Genomic DNA, 27056 nt, shown 5'->3' with positions numbered 1-27056 from the left:
CAAACTCTGCTCCCCGGGTTCAGGTGACTCTCCTGCCTCAGCCTCCTGAGTAGCTGTGATTACAGGTGTGTGCCACCACACCCAGCTAACTTTTGTGTTTTTAGTAGAGACGGGGTTTTGCCATGTTGGCCAGTCTGGTCTCGAACTCCTGTCCTCAAGTGATCCACCTGCCTTGACCTCCCAAAGTGCTGGGATTACGGGCATAAGCCACCATGCCTGGCCCTTGACTATATTCTCTCTCACTCATTTGTGTCTTTGTTTCCTTCCTTATCTGAGGTAAGTCATCTTTTTTTTTTTTTTTTTTTTTTTTTTTTTTTTTTTTTTTTTTTTGAGACGGAGTCTCACGCTGTTGCCCAGGCTGGAGTGCAGTGGCGCGATCTCGGCTCACTGCAAGCTCCGCCTCCCGGGTTCCCGCCATTCTCCTGCCTCAGCCTCCTGAGTAGCTGGGACTACAGGCGCCCGCCACCGCGCCCGGCTAATTTTTTTGTATTTTTAGTAGAGACGGGGTTTCACTGTGGTCTCGATCTCCTGACCTTGTGATCCGCCCGCCTCGGCCTCCCAAAGTGCTGGGATTACAGGCTTGAGCCACCGCGCCCGGCCGAGGTAAGTCATCTTTTCTCCCCCATTATTCCTATGTCTTTTTGCACGTGCATGCATGCATGCATCCACACACATGCATATTTTTCTTTGTCAGTTCTATTGTTTGGAAAAGAGAAACAAAGTGTGAACACAATATACCATCTTCACAGAAAACTTAAAGAGCAGTTCTTTGAAAACAAACATAATAGCAACAAAGGCAACAACAAAATCAAAAGCCAACAACCAAATGCAAAACCCACTGCCTTTCACTTAAAAAAAAAAAAAAAGTAAAATTTGGAGTGGGTCTAATTTGGATACTATATATGACCATGCTTTGTATTACCTAATGCCCCCTCACAAATCTTAATTATTCATTTTATGCTTATGAATCTAGGTCACCTAATTAGGAAATCTTATGACTTTCTTCACACTGGCCTCATTTTTTTTTTTTTTTAATGCTTTAAACATAAAAGATGAACTTTTGAAGACCTGGGATTTAACTCTTTCTCAAACATATTCCCCAAACTTCCAATATAATCAAAGCATTTTTCTGTTTCTGGAGTCCTTGAGCAGTGTTTGGCTGAGAGGCACACAATGAGAGGGTTATAAGGTTGTTCTTGACAGCCTGGGTGAGATAGAGTGACCTCCTTACTGCTTATAGTTTTCCAGTCCTGGCCCACTGCTGGAAACGCAGAAGTTCCCCAAGAAGACAAACACTGAGAAGTTCACTAAACATTTGGACTTCAATTTGCTTCTTGAAATGCCAGGCTGTTTTCTTTTTCTGGCAGAAATTGTTACTCCTCCTCTAATCTCACAGACTCTAAATGCTAGTTCTACTTTGGTAACAATTTTCCCTGAACTTCATCAGTTCCATTCAACAAATATTTATTGAAGCGTGCCACGCAATGTTAGGTACGGGGAATATAATAACAAATACAGCACAGTTCTGGTGCTTAATGACCTCATGGTCTCATGTCAGCAGAGACACACAGGCCTGCAAACACAAAGACTTACCAGGTGGCAAACCTTTGTCCTTAGTGTTCTAGCTGCCGAAGTTCACATTTGCAGGACCATTTGCTCACTGGAACTTGAAAAGTAAGTTAGTCTCTCTGGGCTTGAGTTTCCTCATATGTATAAAGAACATGATAATGGTACTATATAGTATATACATATATACATACATATATAAACTATAGATTATGATTCTATTATACATACAGTTGATCCTTGAACAACATGGGTTTGAACTGTGTGAGTCCACTTGTATATGAGTTTGCTTCCACCTCTGCCACCCCTGAGACAGTAAGACCAGCCCTTTGTCTTTGTTGTCCTCCTCCTCAGCCTGCTCAACATGAAAATAATGAGGACAAAGGCCGTTATGATGATCCACTTACACTCAAGGAATAGTACACATATTTTCTCTTTCTTATACTTTTCTAAATAATATTTTCTTTTCTCTAGCTTCCTATGTTGTAAAAATACGGTATATAATACATGTAACATGCAAAATACTTGTTAATTGACTGTTTATATTTTCAATAAGGCTTCCAGTCAACTGTAGGCTATTAGTAGTTAAGTCTGTGGGGAGTTAAAAAATCATATTGGGACTTATGACTGTGGGTGGGGGTCAGCATCCCCAGCCCCCACATTGTTCGAGGGTAAACTGTGTATATGTAAATATACGTACACACAGATAGTGGATATATGTATATATTCATATATTTGTGTATATATACATAGTATACATACCTATATATCTATATACGTGTGTGTGTGTGTGTGTGTGTGTGTTGTAGATTAAATTTCATAATACATGTAAAGTATAAACTTGAGGCTGGCAAATAGGAAGGACTCCTTAAATATTAACTTCTATTTTTATGTATATTTTAGCTCTATAGCATGAAGGAAAGCCTAAACTAGTAATGGATAAAACGTGGTCTTTAGAGACAGGTAGGTCTGGGTTTAAAACCTCATTCAACAACTTGTAAACTTGAGTAACCTTGTATGTGAAGTCCTTAGTCCATTTCATAATCAATGCTCAATGAGTGCTGCTTTTATTATTATTATTAATATTTTTAGAGACAGGGTCTCACTATGTTGCCCAAGCTGGAGTGCAGTGACTGTTCGCAGGCATGATCATAGAGCATTATAGCCTCAAACTTCTGGGCTCAAGTGACCCTCTTGCCTCAGCCTCACAAGTAGCTGGGACTACAGATGTGTGCCACTGTACCTGGCACTTTTATAATTATCATTTCTTAATATTATGAAACAAAGCTTCTTCATCTCAAAAATAATTAGTATTATCTTTAAGTTACAATTATCGTTAAATTATTTGTGTTGGAAATAATATATATTATATTATCTACAATATAATATTTATATTATATAAATTATGTATTATATTTATATTATATAAATTATGTATTATATTAATAATATATAATATGTGATATAGTATATTATATATTTTATATAATATATTTTAATATATATCTTTGTGTTGGAAAAATATTTAATATATATTAAATATAGTGTATAATTTATATTATATATTAATTTAAATTATATTTTTACAACAGTATTTATTTTTCTATCTCCATTATATATTTTACATTCATCTCATCTACTTCATTTCTATCCCCATTTTCTAGCTCAAATCTTGGTCACCTCTCCGTTTATTATATTAGTATTCTAATTCATGTCCCTTGTTTCAATTACTCTCTCCTCAAGTCCTCTTTCATAAGACTTCCAGATAAATTTTCTTGAACTGCAAATCTGATGATATCACTCCTCTATTCTCCATTGATAGTATAATAAAGCCAGACTCTTTTTTTCTCATTTCAACCTAAATTTGAATTCTATCTACCTTCTTATCTTTAATTGTCACTATTCCCCTTTATATACTTGACATGCAAATTTGAAGGAGATAGTCACTCTACTGAAACCTTGCTCTTATTTTGCTCTGGCTTCTTCCTGTACTACCTCTTTGAGCTTTGCTGCATGTCCAAATCTTCCAAGGCCCAGTCAAGCCCTTTTACTTGATGGTGTCTCCTCTGGTCCCCTCTCCCTGTCCTTCAAATACTCTCAATATTTTAACTACATCTTCATAATGGCTAGATTTTTACTGTGTTCTAAATTTTACCTGCCTGTTGTTTATCCCTGGTACCTTCAGCATTTAGCATATTCTGTTCATTAAGTTTATACTAGTTTCTCTAACAAATAAACTCCCAAATTTTGGTGGCTTAATGCAAGAAAAGTTTATTTCCTTCTCAGCTGAGAATCTAATAGGGGTGTTTCTGCTTCATGTAGACAACTTCCCTTCAAATAGTGATTCAGAGACACAGACTCTCCCCATCTTGGGGTTCTGCAATTTCCTAAGATCTCAGAGTTCTCTGCCTCCAGCCAGTAGAAAGGAAACAAGAGAGTAGAAAAGCAACATCCACATCTTAATTACCATCACCTGGACATACATCACTTATATTCATATTCCACTGCAAGACCAGTCAAATGGTTCCTCAATGATGCAAAAAGGCAAGGGAAGTGTAGTCCTTGGCTGAACAACACCTTCCCAGAGATAGCTCTATTCTGTAGAAGAAAGAGCAGAAATTTTGGGTGAAGAGTAAGCCATCTCTGCCATGCTCTGGTATTAGGAAATACTTTATATCAAACACGTATAGATGAAGATGGTAATAATATTTAGAATACCCACCATTTATTACCTATAATGAATCTTTTTGTCATAGGAATGGTATGTGTATGTATATATGTATGTATATATATGTATGTATATATGTGTATGTATATGTGTGTATGTATATAATATTTATTTTATATATATACACACACATACATAAGTGTATATACATTTATATATATATTTAAGTAAATGTTAAAATGTTGAGAGTATTTGAAAGACAGGGAGAGGGGACCAGAGGAGACACCATCAAGTAAAAGAGCTTGATTGGGCTTTGGAAGATTTGGACATGCAGCAAAGCTCAAGGAGGTAGTACAGGAACAAGCCAGAGGAAAAGAAGGGCAAGGTTTAGTAGAGAGTGACAATCTCCTTCAAATTTGCATGTCAAGTGTGTAAAGAGGAATAGTGCGAATTAAAAATAAGAAGGTAGACAGAATTGAAATTTAGGTTAAAATAAGAAACAAGTGTCTGACTTTATTATACCAGCAACGGAGAATAGAGGAGTGATATCATCGGATTTGCAGTTGAAATGATGTATCTGGAAGTCTAGTGAAAGAGGACTTGAAGAGAGAGTAATTGAAATCAGGGACCTGAATTAGAAGACTAATATAATAAAGGGAGAGGTGACCAAGATTTGGGGCAGAAAATGGTGGTAGAAGTGAAGTAGATGAGATGAATGCAAAATGTATAATGGAGAGAAAATAAATACTGTTGATGGTGTTTGTGGGGCAGAGGGTCAGGGTATAAAATAGAATCTTAAGTGTGCTAATTTAGGTGACTGGGAGAATGATGGTGACATTAATAGAAGTGAGGAAGGGAAGATGAGTATGGAGGAGGAAATGGGGGGTGGTTAATTTATTTTGGACGTTAGTAACAGAATATTTGTGTGGGAGAGCCTGTTGATGCTGACTAACAGGTGGTTGTCAGTTTTGGACTAGCATTAAAGAGAGAGCATTAGTTAAATCAGCAACATTTCTTGTGAGATGTGGATTTACAAGGATTATTTGAATGGGGAGGTGAGAGACTAATTGGTAAGCTCATTGAACTGGAAGTACAGTGTCTTAGTAACAAAATACCATAGACTGGGTGGTATTTCTTATATAACAGAAATTTATTTTCTCACCGTTCTGGAGGCTAGAAGTCCATAATCAGGGTGATGGCTGATTTGGCAAAGTCTCCCTTCCAGGGGTGCAGGGAGCCATCTTCACTGTGTCCTCACATGGCAAAGAGAAAGAGGAAAAGGGAGCAAGCTCTCTGCTGATTCTTCTAATAAGGACACTAAACCCATCATAAGGACCCCACCCTCATGAAATCATCTAACTCTAATTACTTCCCAAAGGGTCCATCTCCAAATACCATCACATTGGGAATTAGGGCTTCGATATATGAATTTTGAGGGGACATGACATTCAATCTATAACACACAGGTATCCAAGTCTGAAGGAAAATAGAAGTTGGAGTAGGGAAGATTCTTCCTGATAGAAGTTTATTAGAAAAGTCAAAATCGATTGAAGTTGAAAATTTTCAGGGGTTCCATTATATTAAGACAAAGTAATAGGCAGACACTTAATATCCTAATTGCTCATTAGGGAGAAGCCGGGAATGTGGAAATGCTACCCCTCTCTAGCTCGTGAAGTTTAAAATGTCTGCCACAACAAGAAGTGAATTTTGACCTTACCCAGTATAAAATTAACTTCTCAGTTCATTTCTCAAAACTGAAAAACCAGTTTTAAGGCTTTTAAAATAAGTGTTATCCAATCTATATAGTTTATTTGGCATGGTCTCCTTGATAAGTAGAGACCTGGAATAGACCCTAGAGATGATCTGAGATTTCTGTCATTCAAACTGTGTTTCATCCCAAGGATGAAGAGAAGGTGCCTCAGGGTTGACCCAGGATGTGAGAATGGTCAGAGCCTGAGATAGAATCGACACCGTTCATATCTCTCCTACCCCTTCTACTCATCAGCCAGGTCAGTCACACTTATTCTGTTATTTATTAGGCTTCTGGCTAAGACTTCATCTGAAGAAAAGATTTCACGCTCTCTGTCTATGGGCACATCTATGCCTAGCCATGTCATGTCTATATCTAACAGCTATTTGAGAAACAGCACTCTAGACCAGAGCCTGCACACTTTTTCTGCACTTGGCCAGATGTGATTTAAACGTTTGGAGGCTGTACAGTCTCTGTCATAACTATTTAATGATGCTGTTGTAGCAGGAGAGCTGTCATAGACAATACATAGAAAAATAAGCATGACTGCGTTGTAATAAAACTTTATTCACAAAAACACAAGGTGGATTTGTTTGCAGATCTTTGATGTTGATCTTCCCTCTTGTTTTATATATTCAGAAATTGAGGTAGAGTGAGGCTAAGAGACTTACTAAAGGTAATAAAGTGGTTAGGAGTAGTCATGAGAATAAAACCGCAGTCTCCGCATGCATTTCAGTCACCCCTGTTCCACCTCATTCTTGTTACATCTTTGTCAAAATCCCTCAAAGTGTTGTTCTGGTGCCTTGAACATGCTGTAAGATTAATCAGTTGGTTATCTACCTTTATTATGTGCCCTCTTCACAAGCCAAATGATTTGCATGTATTATCTCTTTTAATATTCATGATAACCCTATAATGTTGATATCATTATTCTCTGTTTTACAAAGAAGAACATGGAAGTTTAGAGACTTGTCCAAGATCACACTTTGATGGACCTCTTTAATAGTCCTGATTGGCTCAGGCCGCTAAGCTTATAATTTATCATCAACTCGTCCTTTTCTCTTGGAGTCCCTAGAGTCAATTCATAGAAACGTGTTTCAGCTTTCAAAATATACTCAGGATTCAGCCACTTCTCATCACCTCCACTATTACTATTTTGGTCTGAACTGCTGTCACCTCTCCCCAGGATTGCTGCAACGGCCATCTAGTAGGTCTCCCTGCCTCCTGCTTTATACACTTAAGGTCTATTCCCACCATAATCACAAGAATGATTCTGTTAAAACACGAGATAGATCCTGGCACTTGTCTTCCAAACCCCTGCCAGGGCTACTCATGTCACTCAATAAAGGCAGAAATCCTACCATGGCCCTTATGGCCCTGCATACTCTGCCCGTAACCTTAACTCTCTTACTACTCTTGCCTCCCACTCTTTGCCTACCTCCTGGGCTTCCTCGCTGGCCCTGGACAGAACAGGCATGACCTCTCTTTAAGGCCTTGTATCTAGGCCTACTCCATGTCCACAGGCCTGCCCAACTCTCTCACTGCTCCTGGTCTCTGCTCACCTGTGGGCTTCTCAGTAAGGTTCACCTTGACAGCTTTATTGAACACGGCATTTGAAATTCCCAGGCCGCTGGCCCTGCTCCATGTTTTCTTTTTCCCATAGTACTGGCCAGCTTCTAACATACTGTGCAATTTATTTGTTATGCTTATTGTTCATTGTCTCTCTCCCCCCACAAGCCCCAACCAGTCAATGTCCTTGAGGGTAGGGATCTATATTTTGTCTGCCTTTTTCTCTCTAAGGCTGTGAGCAGTGTTGGGCCCTAAGTGGGCACTGAATAAATCTTTCCTGAATGAATGAATAAACCTGACTCTCTTATTTCAAGGCTTTGTTCTTAATTACTGAATTATATGGCCAAAGAAGTAAGATATTAAATAAATAAATGAATAAATGGAATGAATGACTCCTCTACTAATTTGGGAATTCTCTGGGCCCTGGGATTGTCTCTTAATCATGTGAGTATGCCTGGAACAAAGCAGGTGCTTAGTAAGTGCTTACAGAATTAAATTACATCCTGCAGGCACCAATTCTGACATTTGGGAGGCCCTGTTACCCCATAAAATGCTTCCCTCCTGTTTTGGCCCATCATGACCACAATTGTACTTCTCTTAGCCAAAAAATCCCTTTGTCCCTTGGCTGAGGTTCAGGCCCTGCTGCTTCCAGCCAGACTGGGCAACAAAAAGGAGCTTCAGAAGGAAGGACAACAGTCACTTTCTTTCTGCAGAATTCCTCCCAGGCTGCTTAAGCCTCTCTCCATGTCCCCCCATTTTAAACCTTTTTGCTTTCTTTGCTCTGCAGGATTCTAGCGACAGTCCAAAGAGGTAACTCTAGCTGGATAGTATAAGGAGATTGAGGGTTTCCTGGGGAATCCTTCCCCCTGGAAACAAGTATCAGGGGCTCCTTTTCCTGCCTTTTATCAGAGATTTTCCAGAGGCACAAATTCAAGGAAAATAACAAATTGCTACTTACAAAAGAGCAGTTTTGTAGCAGCAAACTTGTCGTCAATGTTAAATCTGAAGACAAATCCCTGATAACTCTTTCTAATGCTATTTCACCTCCAGCCTCTACCCTTAAGGTGGAATCTTTTTTTTTCTTTCTTTCTTTCTTTTTTTTTTTTTTGAGATGGAGTCTCACTCTGTCGCCCAGCCTGGAATGCAATGGCTTGATCTCGGCTCACTGCAAGCTCCGCCTCCCGGGTTCACACCATTCTCCTGCCTCAGCCTCCCAAGTAACTGGGACTACAGGTGCCACCACCACACCCGGCTAATTTTTTGTGTGTTTTTAGTAGAGACGGGGTTTCACCGTGTTAACCAGGATGGTCTTGATCTCCTGACCTTGTAATCCACCCGTCTTGGCCTCCCAAAGTGCTGGTGGGATTACAGGCGTGAGCCACTGCGCCTGGCCCCTCTTAAGGTGGAATCTTTAACACAACACATGCTGAGTGTCAGAAAACTGCAGGTAGCAATTCTACCACTGAGGAAAGTTTAATATACCTCCCTAAGTGGAGAAACACAAAGGTAGTGGAGAGTAGGGATTTCAGCCAGGGTCTACAAAAAGACACATGCACTTGTATGTTCACCAACACCCTCTTCACAATACAAAAACATGGAATCAACCTAGGTGCCCATCAGCAGTGGATTGGATACAGAAAATGTGGTATATCTACAGCGTGGAATACTACCCAACAACAAAAAGAAAAAAAATAGTGTCTGTGTAGTAACATGGAGGCAGCTGGAAGCCATTACCCTAAGTGAATGAACATAGAAACAGAAAACCAAATACTACATATTCTCACTTATAAGTGGGAGCTAAACATTGGGTACAAATGAGAATAAAGTGGCAACGATAGACACTGGGACCACTAGAGACTGAAAGGAGAGAGGGAGGGCACAAGGACTTAAAAGCTATCTACTGGGTACTAATCTCAGTACTCCAAAGCTGAGTATCACTCAATATACCCAGGTAACAAACCTGCACACACATACACCCCCGAATCCAAAATAAAGTTGAAATTACATAAAACAAACGCAAAAACAACCAGGATCTATCTGGTTCCAAGGCTATTTTTTTTTTCATTGGTTCATTCATTCATTCATTCTTAATCACACGTTTATGGAGCACCCACTCTTGGCCAGGGACCATTCTCAGATCTTGAGAGACAGTCATGAACAAAGCAGATAAAAATTCCTGCTTTTGTGAGGCTTTTACATTCTAGTAATGAAATACAGATGATAAAAAGTAAACAAAATTTTTAAAAATATGTGTGAATGAAAAAGACAAAGAAGAGCAGGTAAGGGAAATTGAGACTGCAGAGCAGGGGAAATTCGCAGTAGGAAATCCAATGTGCTGACTTCATTGAGAATCCTGGATATGATCAGGGTTGAAGGAGGCAACGGAGTTCACCCAGCGGATGTTTGAGGAAAGAGCATTTCTGGTGGAGGAGTGGCCAGGGTAGAGGCCCTCAGACAGTGGGCATGTGCCTGTGTGCGTGTGGCCAGCCCAGTGACTGGTTTGGCTGGAGTAGAGTGAGTACACGGGAAGGGCAGATCATAAGGACCCCAGAGAGCATTGCAAGGGCTCTGTGAGGACTTTGGGTTCTCTCAGGGTAGAGCCACTGCAGGGTTTTGTGCAGAGGAGCAGCTGCCTCGTGTCTTTACAGTCTCTCTGGCTGCTCTGTGGAGGCCAAGGTTGTGTCAAGGTTGAAAGCAGGCAGACCGATGAAAGGCTGTTGCAATATTCCAGGCAAGGGATGGTGGCTTAGACACAGTGTCCAGGGTGAAGGAGCTGCCTTTCTCCTGACACAGTTCCTCTCCCATCCACTTTCCTCTCTCAGCTGATGACATGTTTATAGAATCTCTTACAATTAGTTCCTCCTCGGTAAGGTGGCCTTTTCTTTCCCCCCTCTGTCCATTGGCTCAGGTCCTCACTCCTCTCCTCAGCTGCTCTGCATCACCCACTCCAATCCTGGCCCAGAACTTTGTATCTCTGACCTCTTCTGTGGCCCTGTTTTGTGTCCAGGCCTCACCCACAGCAGCCTCAGAGCTCTCTCTTGCCCCCCTGTCCTGGTTGGTTGGTATTATATTCCCTGACAACCATTTTCCCCGTTTCACCTAATCTGTGGGATATTGCAAAACAAAAAGACACAAATGGGCTAGCTAATGCATGAATTTGGGAACAAAACAGGGGCTCCTACCATCCATCCCAAATCCAGGAGGATGGCAAACTCACTCCCAGTTTTCACTTCTTCCAGCCAGGGACCATCAGTGCTTGTCTCGAGGGGTTGTCCTATCAGTCAATGGGACAATACATGGGACATTACATTGCAGCAAGAATGTTACATAGATGATAGGGAAGGGGAAGGAAGAAGATGTTCAGCACACATTATATGTCATGCACTTTGTCTCCAGTATGTTATGGAACTGTCACAAGGACTCTGTGGGTTGGTTCTAGCATTCATTGTTAACTAGATGAGGGAATGAAAAATAAAACAACCTGCACTGAGCCTGCAGTTGACTCCAGTCATGAGGGTGTGAGCAACCTCCAAAGTAGAAAGATGTTCCATGTCTGGAGAAGACAACAGATTCCTTGTTTAAAAAGGAAAAATACAATATTAAAAGGATGGCTTGGTTTCTCAGGCTTGGGTGTGACTTAGTCATCACATTAAATCAGCTGTGTCGCCAGAGCTTCAGCCAGTGCCAGGTTGTGGAGAGGTGGGCACCCAGGCCAGGGTTCCCACTGCCTATTCCAGGCACTTCTCCTTGGCCCACATAAGGAAGGGGTATGTGAGGGTATGTGAGTGCTTTCCCATGACACCAAAATGCAACTAAGCAGAAAGGATGCATGGCTTGGGGCTGGAAAAACATTTACAACAACCTGACAATGGAATCCATTTGTCCAGGTCTAGCCAGGTTTGGCAGGTGAGGCAAGAGTCCCACCTAATGATACAAGAGCTCCTTTTCATCATTTGTGGTTGGGTTTTCCCCCACTGCCAAGGAGGTGCAGGGTGCATGGGCAGGGGGAACTACGCCTGTGGTGCAGGAATGCACTGAGAAGGTGCTGCCCAGGTAGCCCTGCCCTGCATGTGTGAATCACCCAGTTAGAAGGCCATTACTGGTGGGTTTGCATCTTGTCAGCATTTTACAAACTGGTAATTCTCTTGCCCAGAAAGTGTCTCCCTGTTGCCAGAGTCTGGAAATGCGGCCAAATAATTTGGCATTTTCAAAGCCAAGAGCCTTCTTGTTTCCTCTATCATAGGGGCTTTCTGACAGCTGGCGGAATTGTGGCTTTGAGGGTGAAATTTTTTTTGTCAACTTGGCTAGACTATGGTGACCAGTTGTTTGGTAAAGCATGAGTCTAGATGTTCTTGTGAAGGTACTTTGTAGATGTGATTAATATTTACAATCAATTGATAGTAAGTAAAGTAGATTATCATTCATAATGTAGATGGGCCTTGTCAAATCAGTTGAAGACTTTCAGAGTGAAGACTAAGGTTTCCTAACAAGAAGGGATCTCTGCCTGGAGACTGCAACATAGAAATCCTGCCTATGTTTCCAGTCTTCAATCTGAAGACTGCAACATTTCTTACCTGATCTCCAGCCTGCTTGCTTGCCTGATCGATTTTGAACTTGCCAGCTCCCACAGTGGTGTGAACCAATTTCTTAAAATAATCCTTCTGTCTCTCTCCTCCTTGCCTCTACATAGGTAGAGTCATGTATCGCATAATGATGTTTCAATCAACAACTGCATATATGATGATCTTAGAAGATTATAATGGAGCTGCCCTACACAGGTGTACAATATTTAAATGTTTCATATTGTGTTTATGCTGTTTCTTTCTATGTTTGGATACATAAACACTTAATGTTGTGTTACAATTACTTAAAATATTCAGTACAGTCACATGCTGTACAGTGTGTAGCCTAGGAGGAATAGGCTGTACCATGTAGCCTGTGTATGTAGTAAATTATAGCATCTAGGTTTTTGTAAGTATACTCTAATGTTTACACAATGACAAAATCATCTAATGATACATTTCTCAGAGCACATCACTGTCATTAAGTGACAAATAACTATAATGTGTAAGTGTGTGGGGTATGTGGATACATACATATACATGCATATGTGTGTATATATAAAATATATACATATATATAAAAATATGTATATATTATATAATATGCATATATAATACATGCATATATAATATATAATATGATATATACATATATTTATATTATGTATATATATTATATATACATATATTATATATACAATATATACATATATAAAATATAGACATATAATATATAATATATACACATAATATATATTATATATATAAAATATACATATATTTTATATATACACACACGCGCACACACACACACACCATTTTCCCTTGGCATCTGTGGGAGATTTGTTTCAGGACCCCCTGCAAATATCAAAATCTATGACTTCTCATGTCTCTGATGTAAGATGGCATAGGATTTGTATATAACCTACAAACATCCTGTGGTATACTTCAAATGATCTCTGAATTACTTATAATATCTAGTACAATGTACATACTATGTAAATAGTTGTATTTTTTTTAAGGTTTTATTTTTATTGTTGTATTGTTATTTTTTATTGCTTTTATTCTCTGAATATTTTCCATCTGCAGCTGGTTGAATCTGCAGTTATATAAAATAATTATAGAATCTATAATATATATAATATAATTATAGTAATATGTGACATTGCTATATACAATATAATAATATGAAATATCTATATGGATATCTGAACTACTGAAGTATTGTAGTTTGGGAACTGTGAAAACTTCTTCAGGACTCCTGAAGTCCTTCAGAATTCTAAAATTTCAAGCATTCCTCATTTGCACATACGGATGCTGGAACCCTGCCTTGAGTCAGGCTTACAGTCTGGTACCTGGTTCAGGAGCAGGATGTGACCAAAGAGTAGAATCTTAGCCAGTGAGGCTTCCCTCTGTAGACTTGCTCAGCTGCCTCCTGTGGGGCCATGGCTCCAGGGAGCTGCACAACTTGCTTCTCTGCTTGTCTTCTGAATCTGTCCTTCCAAACTCCTGGCAGAGGTGATGGACTGCCCAAGTGATACTGTTTCTGTATTACTGCTTATTGTTTTTGTTTTTGAGATGGAGTCTCACTCTGTCACCCAGGGTGGAGTGCTCTGGCGCAATCTCAACTATTTGCAACTTCCACTTCCTGGGTTCCTGCCTCAACCTCCCTAGTAGATGGGATTACAGGTGACTGCCACCGTGCCTGGTTAATTTTTTTGTATTTTTAGTAGAGACAGGGTTTCGCCATTTTAGCCAGGTTGGTCTCAAACTCCTGACCTCAGTTTATCCGCCCACCTTAGCCTCCCAAAGGGCTGGGATTACAGGTGTGAGCCACCGCGCCTCCCTTGTTTCTCTATTATTTCTTGAGACACATTTATATCCAGGTAATCCTATAGTGGCCGTTATCCATCCATCCATCCATCCATCCATCCATCCATCCATCCATCCTTCCATCCTTCCATCCAGCATAGATTTATCCAGCACCTTCCTTCTACCAGCTTTTATTCTGGTTGCTTCTGGGGGAGGGCACATGAATGCACAGATAAGCTATTTTGGAGCTCTGTGGTCTAGAGAGGTCCTACCCTTGAGACCCACAGAGGGAAATTCTAATCTTCTTTTCCCCAGACAGCCTCAGCACTGCAGACCATCTCTTGTGTTCCTTCTTGCATCTCTTTGGACACAGGAGCATGCTTAACAGCACTGTGGCTGACCACTGTTGCCATCCTTGGCTACACGTCTTCCTGTTCCATCTTGACGGTTGAGGGCCTAGGAGTTCTTCAGGGAACCCCCGCTGGGGTTTGCAGTCATCTATCTCCCTTTCCCACTCCTCTCTGGAATTGCGCTTGCTAGTAGGAACTGATGTTGACCCATCCCTTTCCCTGATCCTCAGGCTGTTTGATCATGACTATATTTCTTGAAGATTCCTTTTCTTCTGGTGTGACCTTTTTGAGGACCAGCCCCAGCCTGGAGGCCCAGACAGAGCTCTAGAGAAGGAGCATCTGGATAGACACATCTGCTATCCCATTAGTCTCACTGCTCCTACTTCGCTCTCAGGCTCAGGCTCTTGCTGCTCAAATACACCATGGCACACCTGAATCCATGGGTGATGGCACGAGCCACACTTCCTGGTCTTGCCCTTCCCTTCTGGATGTAACTTCATGTCTCCCCGTTGGAAAAGAGATTGACCTGAAAACCCAAATTAAAATACTGTAGTAAGTGCCAGGAAGTGGTAACTGTAGTGTTCTATATGGCCTTCTGAGCCTGAGGTGGCAGGTCAGGTCAGGTTCAACAAAGGTTTGCTAGCGAAGGGGTGGGTAATATGAAATCTGAGTGGTCAAAAGGAGTCAGAGTGATTAAATGGATGGTGGGGAAAAGAGTTTTAGACAGAGTGAACACCAGCTGTGGCAGCACTGTGAGAAGACATTGAGATGTGGTCAAAAACCTGGAATCAGTTTGTGTAGCAGGAACACTGGGCAGGAGAGAGAAAACACTATGGGGACCTGGCGCTTTGGGAGGCCGAGGTGGGCGGATCACTTGAGGTCAGGAGTTCGAGACTAGCCTGGCCAACATGGTGAAACTCCGTGTCTACTAAAAATACACAAATTATCCAAGCATGATGGCACACACCTATAATCCCAGCTACTTGGGAGGCTGAGGCAGGAGAATTGCTTGAACCAGGAGGCAGAGGTTGCAGTGAGCCAAGATCATGCCACTGCACTCCAGCCTGGGCCACAGAGTGAGACTCTGTCTCAAAAATAATAAATAAATAAATAAATAAATAAATAAATAAATAAATAACACTATGGGGCTGTTTCTCATCCTGGAGTACAAAGAGAAGCACCTTAACTTGACTTTGTTTTCTCTAAGAAGTGAGACTTCTTTAGTGATGACGCTTTCTGGCACCCTGGCATCCTACCTGCGTAGGGTAAGATGGATACCTTCAAATTACCATTTCTTGTTCCAGTCCCTTCATACAATGAACCAGTTCCTGAAAATTTGCATTGCAAAATCATGAAGATACTGTAACTTCAATTGTGCTAACACTTACATGAGAAGGAAAAGAGGCTGGGAAGCACATATGCAAAAGGTCGTCATTGGTTAAGGTGAGTGCTGTTTGGTTGATTTAATTCTTGGCTTTATTTTTTGTGTTTACTTTTGTTTTGTTTACTTAACTTTAGAATTATATTAAAAAATTACATTTGAGTTATATTCAAACAGCTCTCCCAACAGATATTCTGGGTCTAATTTCTAGGCTGCAGCATAAGATACTCATTCTCCAGGTGGAATTAGTCTTGTTCTGTAATATATTAACAGAGGCTCTATTAGGAAGTGATAAGACCACATACTAAGGTCTCCAGGAATATAGGGGATTTTTCTACCAGTGGCAAGGAGTGTTATTCCAGATGAAGCTAATAACTTTGCATTCATGGCACCCGTTAGGGTGTCTTCTTTGTGGTGATTGCTAGTTTAGAAAATGGAAGGAAAATTCAGGAAGGCTGTTTGTGATGTGGCTGCAGAATTCCCTGATGGCTGAGGGTCCCAGAAAGCTGTGTGTCCAGCATACAATATCCTTTGTTTAAGCATCTGCATCTTTCCCCCAAGCAGGCTGTCAGCAAGGCAGTCATGCCCCCTCTCTCACTCAGTTCAGGCAGGAATCGAAGCACAATTTGGTCTCTTTGTCATTTCAAAAATCAAACCTGCCTAGGGACCGAGTTCCAGCAGCAGCTGTTTTCGCTTTATGTTTTATTTAAAGACATTTAATTTTGAGTCCTGTATGTTTTCAATGATATTTTTAATTTTTGGTAGAGCAGACTGTATACATGTATAAAATACCCTTGATTTATATACAGCAACTCTTTCATTAGCTGACTTTTTTAAAGGATAAATGCAGATTAATGATCCTAATTAATAACTAAGTGATTATAGCTATTTATTGTTTTAATTATTTCTTAAAAATAGTAGTAACTAAATATCAAATATATTAAATTATACTTTATGGCCAGCTTTGTGTCAAGTAGTTTACATACATTTTCTCATCAGGCTTTATAAGAATCTTATAAAGTAGATGGAGAAACTGATATTCATTTTATGAATAGAGTCTCAGGAAGGGTAAGTGGCTTGTTCAAGTTCTCATGGCCAACGAGTAGGGAAGCTGAGATTTTTAACCCAGGTATGTTTGATGCCACATAACATACATAATGTGATATTACATGTATACTGTATATGTATATTTATGTATGTGCATACCTATATATTATATTATTTGTATGTGATACCCAAACTTCCAAATCACATTTTCTCCTCGTCTCTTTCATTTTCTTTTTTCTCTGACTTTTTCTATCTCTTGGCCTCTTGGCTCCTTCCGATGGTTGACTAACCCTGCTGTCCTTCATGGGCTGTGATCTGAGAGGGCAAAGTGTTAAAGCATTTCCCATCTTATGTGGATTTCCCAGCTCACCCATGCCAAAAGTGGACTGAGCTCCTGATCCTAATGCCAGAGGACCTGGGATCATATCTCATTTCTTTTCTGTTCTAGCCTCATATATTTGGGCAAGTCTTGCAGCTTCTCTGAGCTCAGCTTCCTCATCTCATATGTTGGCTGAGGCTCAGAAGAGCTGGTGTCCTGTGTGCCTGCCAAAGTTATCATGAGGATTAAATGTGAGGATAGATGTGAAAGCAGTTTATGAGCTGTAAAGTGCAATGGTCACTCTGTCATGTTCTCTGGGCTGCACGTCCTCTGTCATGAGAGTTTATCTGGGAGGCAGGAAAGTAAGGAAAAAAGGAATTCCTGCAGAGCCAGCCCCACACATGAGCAGGAATTAGAAAGGTCATGTGGGATCCAGCAAAGCATCCAGGAGGCAGGATTAGTCATCATCCCAAGGCAGAGGCACTTGTTTGTTTCTACTCCAGGAATTTGTCATCATCGCAATTCTGACACTCCCTGACTCTGCTTATTCTGAACCTGCCATTACTATTCAGCTTATTTCTATTCCTATCTCTCAGCCTTGTGGCTTTTGCTGCCTCATACCATTGTCTGTCTCCATCAGCCTCCTCTCTGAGTTAGTTCTGCCTTTGTTTCTGTTAAGGACGGCTGACTCATTCTGTAGGTCTCACACTTCTACTGCCCAGGGAGAAGGTTCAGTTTGCTATCATCAATGTTGTGCTGGTAAATTTTTAATAACTGGCTCTCTGTGGGAGGCTGGGTGGGGGTACGGGAAACTCTGACACCTGTGTGTTGCCAATTTTCTTGGTACAAATACTCACACGAGAGATGGTTTCAAGATGCCGACATAATGTCACCTGGCTCCTCAATTCCTGAAAATGGAACAGTTGGAGCCCATAAGCTAGCGTAAGCCAGCTCCAGCATATCACTATGAGCCCTGTCTGCTGCCTCATAGCTGCTGGTCAGTCCAGCGATTGGCTGGTCTTGAACTGGGGTCCCATCCTGGTCCATTTAGCTGTGGTCAAGGTATCAGGATTATACATTTAACCTCTCTCTGAAAGTCCTGTGGACATAGGAACTTTCCAGTTTATTTGTTTGACTCTCATTTTACAGATGTCTCTGTGACTTCAATAAAATAAGGGGAGAGATAGAAAAGGAGGGTAAGTAAATATAAATTAGAAAATGATTAATGCCACAATAAAGGTGTAAAAGATGTAAAATGAGGGTTCAGAGCCAGGAAGTGTCACTTTCCAGTCAGTGGCAAACAAGGAAGACTTTATGCAGCAGATAACATTTTAACAGAGACTTCAAGAATGATAGGGTTTGGAGAGGTAGAAATAGAGGAGAAGGTGTTCAGGACACAAAGAAAAAAGTTTGAACAGAAGTGTGCAGTGAGGAGGCATGGAATAGGTATGGGGTTAGTAAGCATTTCACTTTATTGGAGCAGAAAGTTTGTGAAGAGGAAAAAGTGATCCTATTATGAAGAAAAGTTGGACCGGGCATGGTGGCCCATGCCTGTAATCCTAGCATTTTGGGAGGTCATGGTGGGCAGACAGCTTGAGTTCAGGAGTTCCAGACCACCTTGGGCAACATGGTGAAACACTGTCTCTACAAAAAATATTATTTAAAATATTTATATTATAAATTATATTGTATTAGGTTGGTACAAAAGTAAGTGTGGGTTTTGCAATTATTAATACTTTTCATGGCAAAAACTCACTTACTTTTGCACCAAACTAATACAAAAATTAGCCAGGAATAGTGGTGCACACCTGTGTCTACTTGGGAGGCTTCCTGAACCCAGGAAGTCGAGGTTGCGGTGAACCATGATCATGCCACTGCACTCCAGCCCAGGCAGTAGAGTGAGACCCTGTCTCCAAAAACAAAAGCAAAAACAAACAAACAAACAAACCAAAAAAAAAAAAAAAAAAAAGAAAGAAAAGAAGAAGAGAAAAGTAGAGGACTTTTGGGTGTGTAAAATAAGCCTGAAATATCTTATACTGCTTTTCTGAGGTACTGTTTGCAAATAAAAGTGAAATACAAAATACAAATTATAATGCTATTATCTATTATTTTTACATGAATCTACTGAAATAGAGTCTTGAGAGCTTATGAGAGTAAGGTTTTGTTGAGTCACATAAATTGGTTCTGATCTTCTATTTTTTCAAATAGATGATATTATCATGGGTATTAGTTCTTGCACTGAATGGTGTCAGCAAGTTGAGGCAGAGCATTGGTGAGAATAAGACTGGGCTGAATCTGGAAGAAGAGAGATCCTACCTTGTTGCCAACTCAAGACATGGGCAAGTCATTTCTTTGCCAGCCTTGGTCCATCCTCATGCCTGTAATCTCGCAGGGTGGTTATTTGATGGTTGCTTTCTTAGCCTTCCCACGTCTATAATCACATACACTTGACCTCTTCAACTTTATTTTAAATGAAGTCATTCATTATTTGAGGACTGGCAAAGAGTAAAATTCTCCATGCCCTCAACTTGGAGACTCTTCCCTTGAGAATGAGTTACAACTGGAATCACTGCCAAGGTTCATATGTCAAGGGGGAGGAGAATTCTGGTTAACTGAATATCTTTGTTAAAGTGAAGATTAGCTAGCATGAACTGTTTAAACCCTTGCTGTTAGCAATATATCTAGAGTGTGCTAATTAACATCTCTAACTTAGGAAAACAGGAAAATAAGAATTAAGAAATATATATATTTTATATATATATAAAATAAATACATATATATATGTACCAGCCTCTGTGATAGTTACTAGGAAACAGAATGATAATAATGGCTATCATTTATTGAACATTTTATTCTTCGCCAGATACTGTTCTGAGAGCTTTATGCACATCATCTCCTTCAACATTCCCAACAAATATAAAAACTAAGCAAACGGTTATAATACTTTGTAGTGGGCTGAATAGGGATCATCCAAAAATGATATGTCCGTATGCACATCCCTGGACCTGTGGCCTTATTTGGGAAGGGGGTGTTTGCGGATGTAATTAAGCATCTTGAGATGATGAGGTCATCCTGGATTATCCAAGATGGCCCTAAATACAGTGGCAAGTGCCGTTACAGGAGACACACAGGGAAGAAGCACACAGAGGAGGAGGCAATGGGACCATGGAGGCAGATATTGGGGTGATATAGCCACAAACCATGCCCCCAGATGCTGGAAGAGACAAGACACAGATCATCTTCTACAGCCTTGGTAGGCATGGCCCTACCAACACCTTGATATCAGACTGTGGGCCTCCAGAATTGTGCAAGCATGAATTTCTGATGTTTCCGGCCACCAAGTTTATGGTAATTTGCTACAGGAGCCATAAGAAACTAATAAATACCCATTTTACAAATATGAGAATGAAGCATAGAAGGGCCAATCAACTTACCTGAGATCTCACAGTTAGTAAGAAATGGCTGCAGGAGACTCACCTAGGCATCCTTAGAGTTTGCTTTCAACCTTAATAGACAACTGCACCTCATAATGTCTCTACCCCTAATGAGATATATAAGTGACCCAGTTACTCTGAAAAGTGCAATGGAAACTTGGGACAGACATAGGGTGCAGCTATAGGAGCACAAGAGGGGCATATAACCCTGCTTTTGAGGGGAGGCATGAGTATCAGGGAAAATATCCTGAGGGAGGTGATGATATTGAGCTGATAAAGATTTATTTTTTTTAATTTAAAAAAATTTTAAGTTCAGGGGTATGTGTGCAGAACGTGCAGGTTTGTTACATAGGTAAATGTATATCATGGTGATTTTGTGCATAGACCATCCCATCATCCAGGTATTAAGACCAGCATCTATTAGCTATCCTTCCTGATGCTCCCCCTCCTCCCCACTACCCTCTGACAGGCCCCATTATGTGTTGTTCCCCACTTTGTGTCCATGTGTTTTCATCATTCAGCTCCCACTTATAAGTGAGAACATGAGGTATTTGGTTTTCTATTCCTGTATTAGTTTGCTGAGGACAATGGCCTCCCGCTCTATCCATTTCCCTGCAAAGGATATGATCTCATTCCTTTTTATGGCTGCATAGTATTCCGTGGTGTATATGTACCACAGTTTCTTTATCTAGTCTATCATTGATGGGACATACCATGTCTTTGTTATTGTGAATAGTGCTGCAATGGACTTACACATGCATGTATCTTTATAATAGAATGATTTATATTCCTTTGGGCATGTACAAGGAACTTAAACAAATTTACAAGAAGATTTTTTATGTTTTTTTTTTTTAAGAGAGTAAAGTGGGGATATTTTTCCAAGCAGAAGGAGCAACCATAGCAGGTGAGAAAGAGCAGAGATGTTAAAAAGACTAAGTAGCTGGTCCTACATAGCAGGAAATTGTGGCCAATGTCTGGGAAGCCCTGACTTCAGATCCCATCTTCTTTCAGGCTGCCTTCTGGACTGAGAGGCAGGAGTGCTCTTTGTGTCACATCTTCCTCATTTCTTAGCTGTCTGACCTCTGCAAATTTGCTTAACCACCCTACACCTCAATTCCATCTGCTGTCAAAAGAGGGTAAAAATAATAGTGCCAGCTCTCTCTAACTCACATAAGACTCTGTGAGTAAAATCTTTGTAAATGGAAAGGCTTAGAAAAATATGAGTAATTGTTTATGTGATGAGCCTAAGTTTTTCTTTGGAATTTTATTTTTTGAGATAACTTTCCAGTTCAGCACAGTTTCTTGTGGTTTGCTGATTTCCCCTAAAAGTCTAGTAACATAAGTTTTCTCATTAACAGTTTTTAAGATATGGGCTTATTTTAATATTCCTCTCCAAATCATTCCAAGCAGTTTTCAAATGTTTTTCTCAAAAGTCCTGTAAAAACTCAATCCATTGATCATGGATTTTCATTGGATATATGAACACCAGACCTATATTACATTTGCCTCATGAAAGGTGTTCAGAAACACTCTTTACATTAAATTTGGAGATCATAATAGAAGAGACTCCCAGCACCTCAGCTGAACAACACAGGTTTGCTTTATTTTAGAATGTCAGCACCTAGGTGTGGACTATGTCTTCTCATTCTGCAAACTGCAATCCAGCACAGCCATGCGTCTTCAATGCAGAAAATGTGGGTGTTTACAATAGGGTGGTATTTGTTCCTCCCTAATCTCTATCCAATTTTACAATTAAACTTTTACCTTGAAAAACCTAGCATGGCAAAATAAAGAGAACTATAAAGTCAGTCATAAATAAAAACCAGTCGCATATTTCAAAGACATGGGTGCCTGCATGTGCAATGTAAAGTCACATCATCTTGTATCCTGTCTTTAAAAAATTGTGTAAGAAGTAACAAGGGGTAACAGAGCAGAAATAGTGAGAAGACAGTTGTGTAATTAGCAAACAAATCTCTTTTCTTGGAGGGGATATACTGTCTCTATTACATAACTCTGCCAAAGTCTCTACAAGGCTGATGAAGACAGTAGGGTACAGTGGAAGGAAAAGTAACCTGGGAACCAGGCTATTTTGTTTTTTAATGTTCTTAAGCTCTTACGCTATTTGGCATTAGGTTTTTATTACATACAACTGTCCCTGTGGCTACAATAGTGGGTGTGTAGGGTAGAGGAGGGGGAAAATAAATTGAGTACATTCATTTGAGCTTGAAAAAGAAATCCAAATCCTAATGCCTTGAAATAGATCATCTCAATCTTTTAAATCATTCTAATTGGATATTTTTAGGCTGATTGTCCGTACTTGAACAAATCCCTGAGGTCAGGGTAATAGAGTCCTCACATATGTTGCATTATTTGTTCACTCTGGTAGCTGGGATAAGGGAGTGGTCAGTATTGGTGAATCACAATGATTTGCTTCCCCATTGGAAAAATGGGCTTTGTTTTCGGAAGAAGAAATGAGTGCTGGGCAGAGAAGGACATTAAATGTCCAGCAAATCTTTGAAACCCTATCAAGCCTTGATGGTAAGGATCCTACAGGATCCATGGTTGTTTCTGTGGTTCCCACTACATGCTCCCCATTCATTATCTCCCACCTGGAGTCACATCCTATTTTTTTGTCATTGAGTGTTCAGCTCCCATTTCATCACCTCTGTGGCACCTTCTCTGGCAGCTCTGATCCATAAAGGCTATTTTCTGTGATACAGCACTGTGCTTCACAGATCACCAGTCCACCATAGCTTGCTGAATCTGAATCTCATCCAATCACTTTTCCAGGTCATTTGCTTCCCTTAATGTGTCTCTCATTTCTTTCTGATTTTCCCTCTTCATTACCACCTTAGTTCATTCATTTCTTCTCACTTGGATAATTGTATGTTTTCTTCTTTGTGCCTCCAGCTAATTTCTCTTTATCTGCCATTTCTTTCAGGGCAATCTTCCCAAAAGGTACACAGCTCTGAACGTACCAACACTCTATTTAAAAATCGGTAAGGTAGAGAGGAAGGTAGTGCTGAGTGAAACTGAAATCTGCTATGTGCTGGAGTTTTCCTTCTGGAAAGCTGACAGCACACCTCTGACCCTTTCCAAAGGGTCTGATGTGAAATATTGTGACAAAGTTGGAATCAACTGGCAAGTATTTCAATAGATGTGCTAATAGCATGCAACAATGGGAAGGTGCCAGAACTGAACCGAGGTGGTGAATTGAGGTACAGATAAGCAAGTACCGAGGAAAAGGAGGCAAGAGAAATGCCAAAACTAGGGTGATACAAAGGAAGGAAACAGGGTTTGATGCTAATGGTTATTGTCTGGCTTATTTGAGTAGTTTTTAAAGGGAGAGGAAGGGAGAGGTGTGTACCTACCTGTTGGTACTGTGGTGTGCCTTTATTATGTTTGGACATCCAAGCAGACCGATTTATTTGTTCCCTAAGCAAATATTTATGGAGTACGTACTCTATGCTAAGCACTGTGTATCAGAAGTAACTGCATACATGAGCCTTGGAGGGTGATTGTGGTTGATATGCACGGACATGGGTGAAAGGTAAGAGACATATTTTTAACTTTGTATTTTCCGACACATCCAGCTGTGTGCTTTCTGCCAAGCAGGTGCTCAAAATAGGTTTACTGAGTTGAAAACCAATTCATGCCACTAAAGGGTGTCCCATAGTCTCACAGGAATTAGGAAGGAGTGAGGAGCATCTTTAGTAAATAAACAATATGCTCATAGCACAAAAATATACAACTTTGGGTTTGTTAGACTTTGCTCTGTCTTACTTATTAACTAGAACTCAAATTTCCTTCATGTGATTGTTTTTCTTCTCTTTCTTCTTACTTTCCTAGTTTTCTTTCTGCAAAGTTCTCATCAACACGTTTCAATGAGTATAAATGAGGACTCCATGTCCCAAGAAACAGAGTAGCCAAGCAGTGAGGTGGCAGCGGGGAAGGAGTGGGGGAAAGAATGAGAGAGAGAGAGAGAGGGAGCGAGAGAGTTATGAAGTCTGAATCTCCTGGTACTTGCCAAGTCTGCAGGAAATGACCTGATTGCATAAGAAAGATAGGATTGGTGATAAAAGTGCGGATAAATAGATGTGTGTGTGTGTGTATAAATATATGTATGTATGTGTATGTGTGTGTATATAGTCAGAGTATGTTGCTTATAGGGATAATGAATGTCTTTGACCCTGACACTCCCTCACTGACAAAAAATAAAAAGGTGTTTTTGTCTATGACTGGTGTGGAAGTGGAGAACAAACTTGCCAATAGCCACAGGATGGTGGTCTTGATCACAAGGGTGAACCAGCCTGGAGTGAATGGGATGGTACTGTGACTCTTGGTATTAGTATTCTTCATCCAAAAGTTGGTGTCCTGGGTCCTGGGCAGAAGCAGCAGCAGCAACAGGAGCAAAGAGAGGGTGATTCAGTGGACAAGGGAGACAGAATGAACATTTTGTGGTCTCTGTTGACCAGAAATAGCAGCACTGCAATCTAGAGAGCAAAAGAGAAAAGGTGGAAATGTAAACTTCACAGCACCTATAAGACATTCTCCTAAGGCCCAGCAGCATTCTGGGAGCACGTGGAAATGCTGGGGGCAAGAGGGATCAAAGTTGTGTCTGGTCCTCTTTCTCCCTGGCTGGTGGGGCCTGGAGAGCTGCTGTTTTAATTAGAGTCATCCCTGAGGTCTGTATGAACTTCCTCTTCCAGCTGTATGGTGGACAAGATGAGCTAGAAGCATTTATACTGTGGAATATCTACATGCTGAATAAATCACAAAGAAACCATACTTGCCTGTGCATTGTTGAGCCCACAAGAAAGTAACGAATGTCCTAAAACCCACAACTCAAACAAATCGTGAGCTGACACAAGAGAGGTGAGTGATTGTGAAGGCAGAGTCATCCTGGGTAAAATGATGCAACAAGGTGCCTGAAGCTTTGACGATTATTGATCGCACGAGGTATGAGAAAATGGATCCGGAGGTCATGCAAGAGGGAGGATGCTGGGCTTGAGATGCCCTCCTAAAGGTTCACTCTCACAGGGTCTAAATAATCAGTGAAAAGCTAGACTGAAGAAACAAACAAACAAAAAAGCCTGTGTGTCACTGCTGTGACTCTGGGTAGAATTTAATTTGTGACAGTACTAGTCGCCAGTGGAATTTGTTAGCTCTGGTACAGGTCTGTTCTCATATGGATCCAGGGTTACTTTAGTACCATCCATAAAGTCAGAGAAAATAAAGCCAATAACTTAAAGCATCGCTAGTTTGAGAGCCATTCCTATTGTTCAAAAATAGCAGATGCAGAGTACCTTGGGGAGTCAGCATCTTCAGCTTAGAGCCTCCAGGGTGCTCCCAGGTTAACTTCAGGCAAGTAAGAACTCCTAGGGAAAAATGACAAAACACACATGGAAGCAGGCCATCATGGATGAGAGTCAGTCTGAACAACTATGAACAGATTTTGACCCCTGAAGTCTTCAAATTTTATTCTGGTATTATCAGGTACAGAAGACATTCTACCTAAGAATACCATATTTAAAGAAATAAAGAGAATAAAGATAGCAAGGAAAAATGAATTATCAAAGAATAAAAGGGAACTCTGGAGATAAAAATGTAATTATTAAAATTATGAATAAAGAAGGGATTTATCATAAGGATGATATGACAGCTAACAGGTACATATCATTTATTATATACTAGACCTTGCTTTGCAGACACACCTGAAGAAAGGAGTGAACTGGAAGTTAGATCTGGAAAAATTACCTTTAGAGAGACCAAGAGAGAAAAAATATAAATGTGAGTGCTGTGGTTCAAATTTACTAGTGTGGTATCTTAGACCTAAATTTTATAACCCATCTGAGTCTTACTTTCCTCAGCTATAAAATGAAAACACAGAGGAGGTGATTTGGTGGATTTCATTGTAGGACTATTTTTGGAGTTTAGGTTTGTCAACACTGAAAAAGTAAAGTACTAAGTAAGAGAAGGTGAGACTGATTTGAACTAGCCTCAATATTTTCTGTATACATTTTTGGGGAATATTTTCTTGGCTTTTTAAAATTTCCACTGTTATGTAGATTTAGAAATTGCATGTATATTTGCCCAATTATAATTTAATGCTTCGAAATAGCATTTTATCTTTTCCAAATCTTATAAATGACTTAGAACCATCATGACTTGGGAAGAGAATGTCACAGACATCCCACAGCAGGTATTTTCTGTTCATCAGATCATATCATTTTCATGTCCCATGAGTCACAGCAAATTCATACATTATTAGAAGCTGATTTAGTAAATGAATTATCATTTAAAAGCCCTCTTAGTTAGAACAACTTTAATGTTTATATCCTTTCAGGATTTAGAATCTTGGAAAACAAAATTCTGTTTTGGAATGCTGCCCATTTAATGGGATTGTGTGGACAATTGAAGAGATAATGGAAATATAGTTAGTTGCTCATAGTAGATACTTATCCCTTTCGTTGTTTGTGGTTTGCAAATGACAAAAACAAACTCTAGCTTATTTAAGCAGCAAAGGAATTAAATGGAAGGAAGGCAAGGTGGAAATGCTCATAGAATTGGTAAGAAGACTGGAGAAACAGCCTTAGAA

The 27056-nt window shown here is 40.2% G+C and overlaps 1 long non-coding RNA gene across 1 annotated transcript in view; it reads left to right on the top strand.

Moving 5' to 3' along the window:
- The window catches only part of LOC114678133 (uncharacterized), a 93228-nt gene extending 67184 nt beyond the window's left edge, over positions 1-26044 (top strand). The window contains exons 9-11 of the long non-coding RNA XR_003729400.2: positions 6136-6243; positions 15582-15720; positions 25168-26044. This is a non-coding gene — a long non-coding RNA (uncharacterized LOC114678133). The remainder of the gene's footprint in view (positions 1-6135; positions 6244-15581; positions 15721-25167) is intronic.
- The last annotated feature ends 1012 nt before the right edge of the window (positions 26045-27056 follow it).

The sequence above is a fragment of the Macaca mulatta genome, chromosome 5, assembly GCF_049350105.2.
Source record: "Macaca mulatta isolate MMU2019108-1 chromosome 5, T2T-MMU8v2.0, whole genome shotgun sequence".
NCBI classification, from domain to species: domain Eukaryota; kingdom Metazoa; phylum Chordata; class Mammalia; order Primates; family Cercopithecidae; genus Macaca; species Macaca mulatta.
This window is presented reverse-complemented; position numbering and strand designations above follow the sequence as displayed.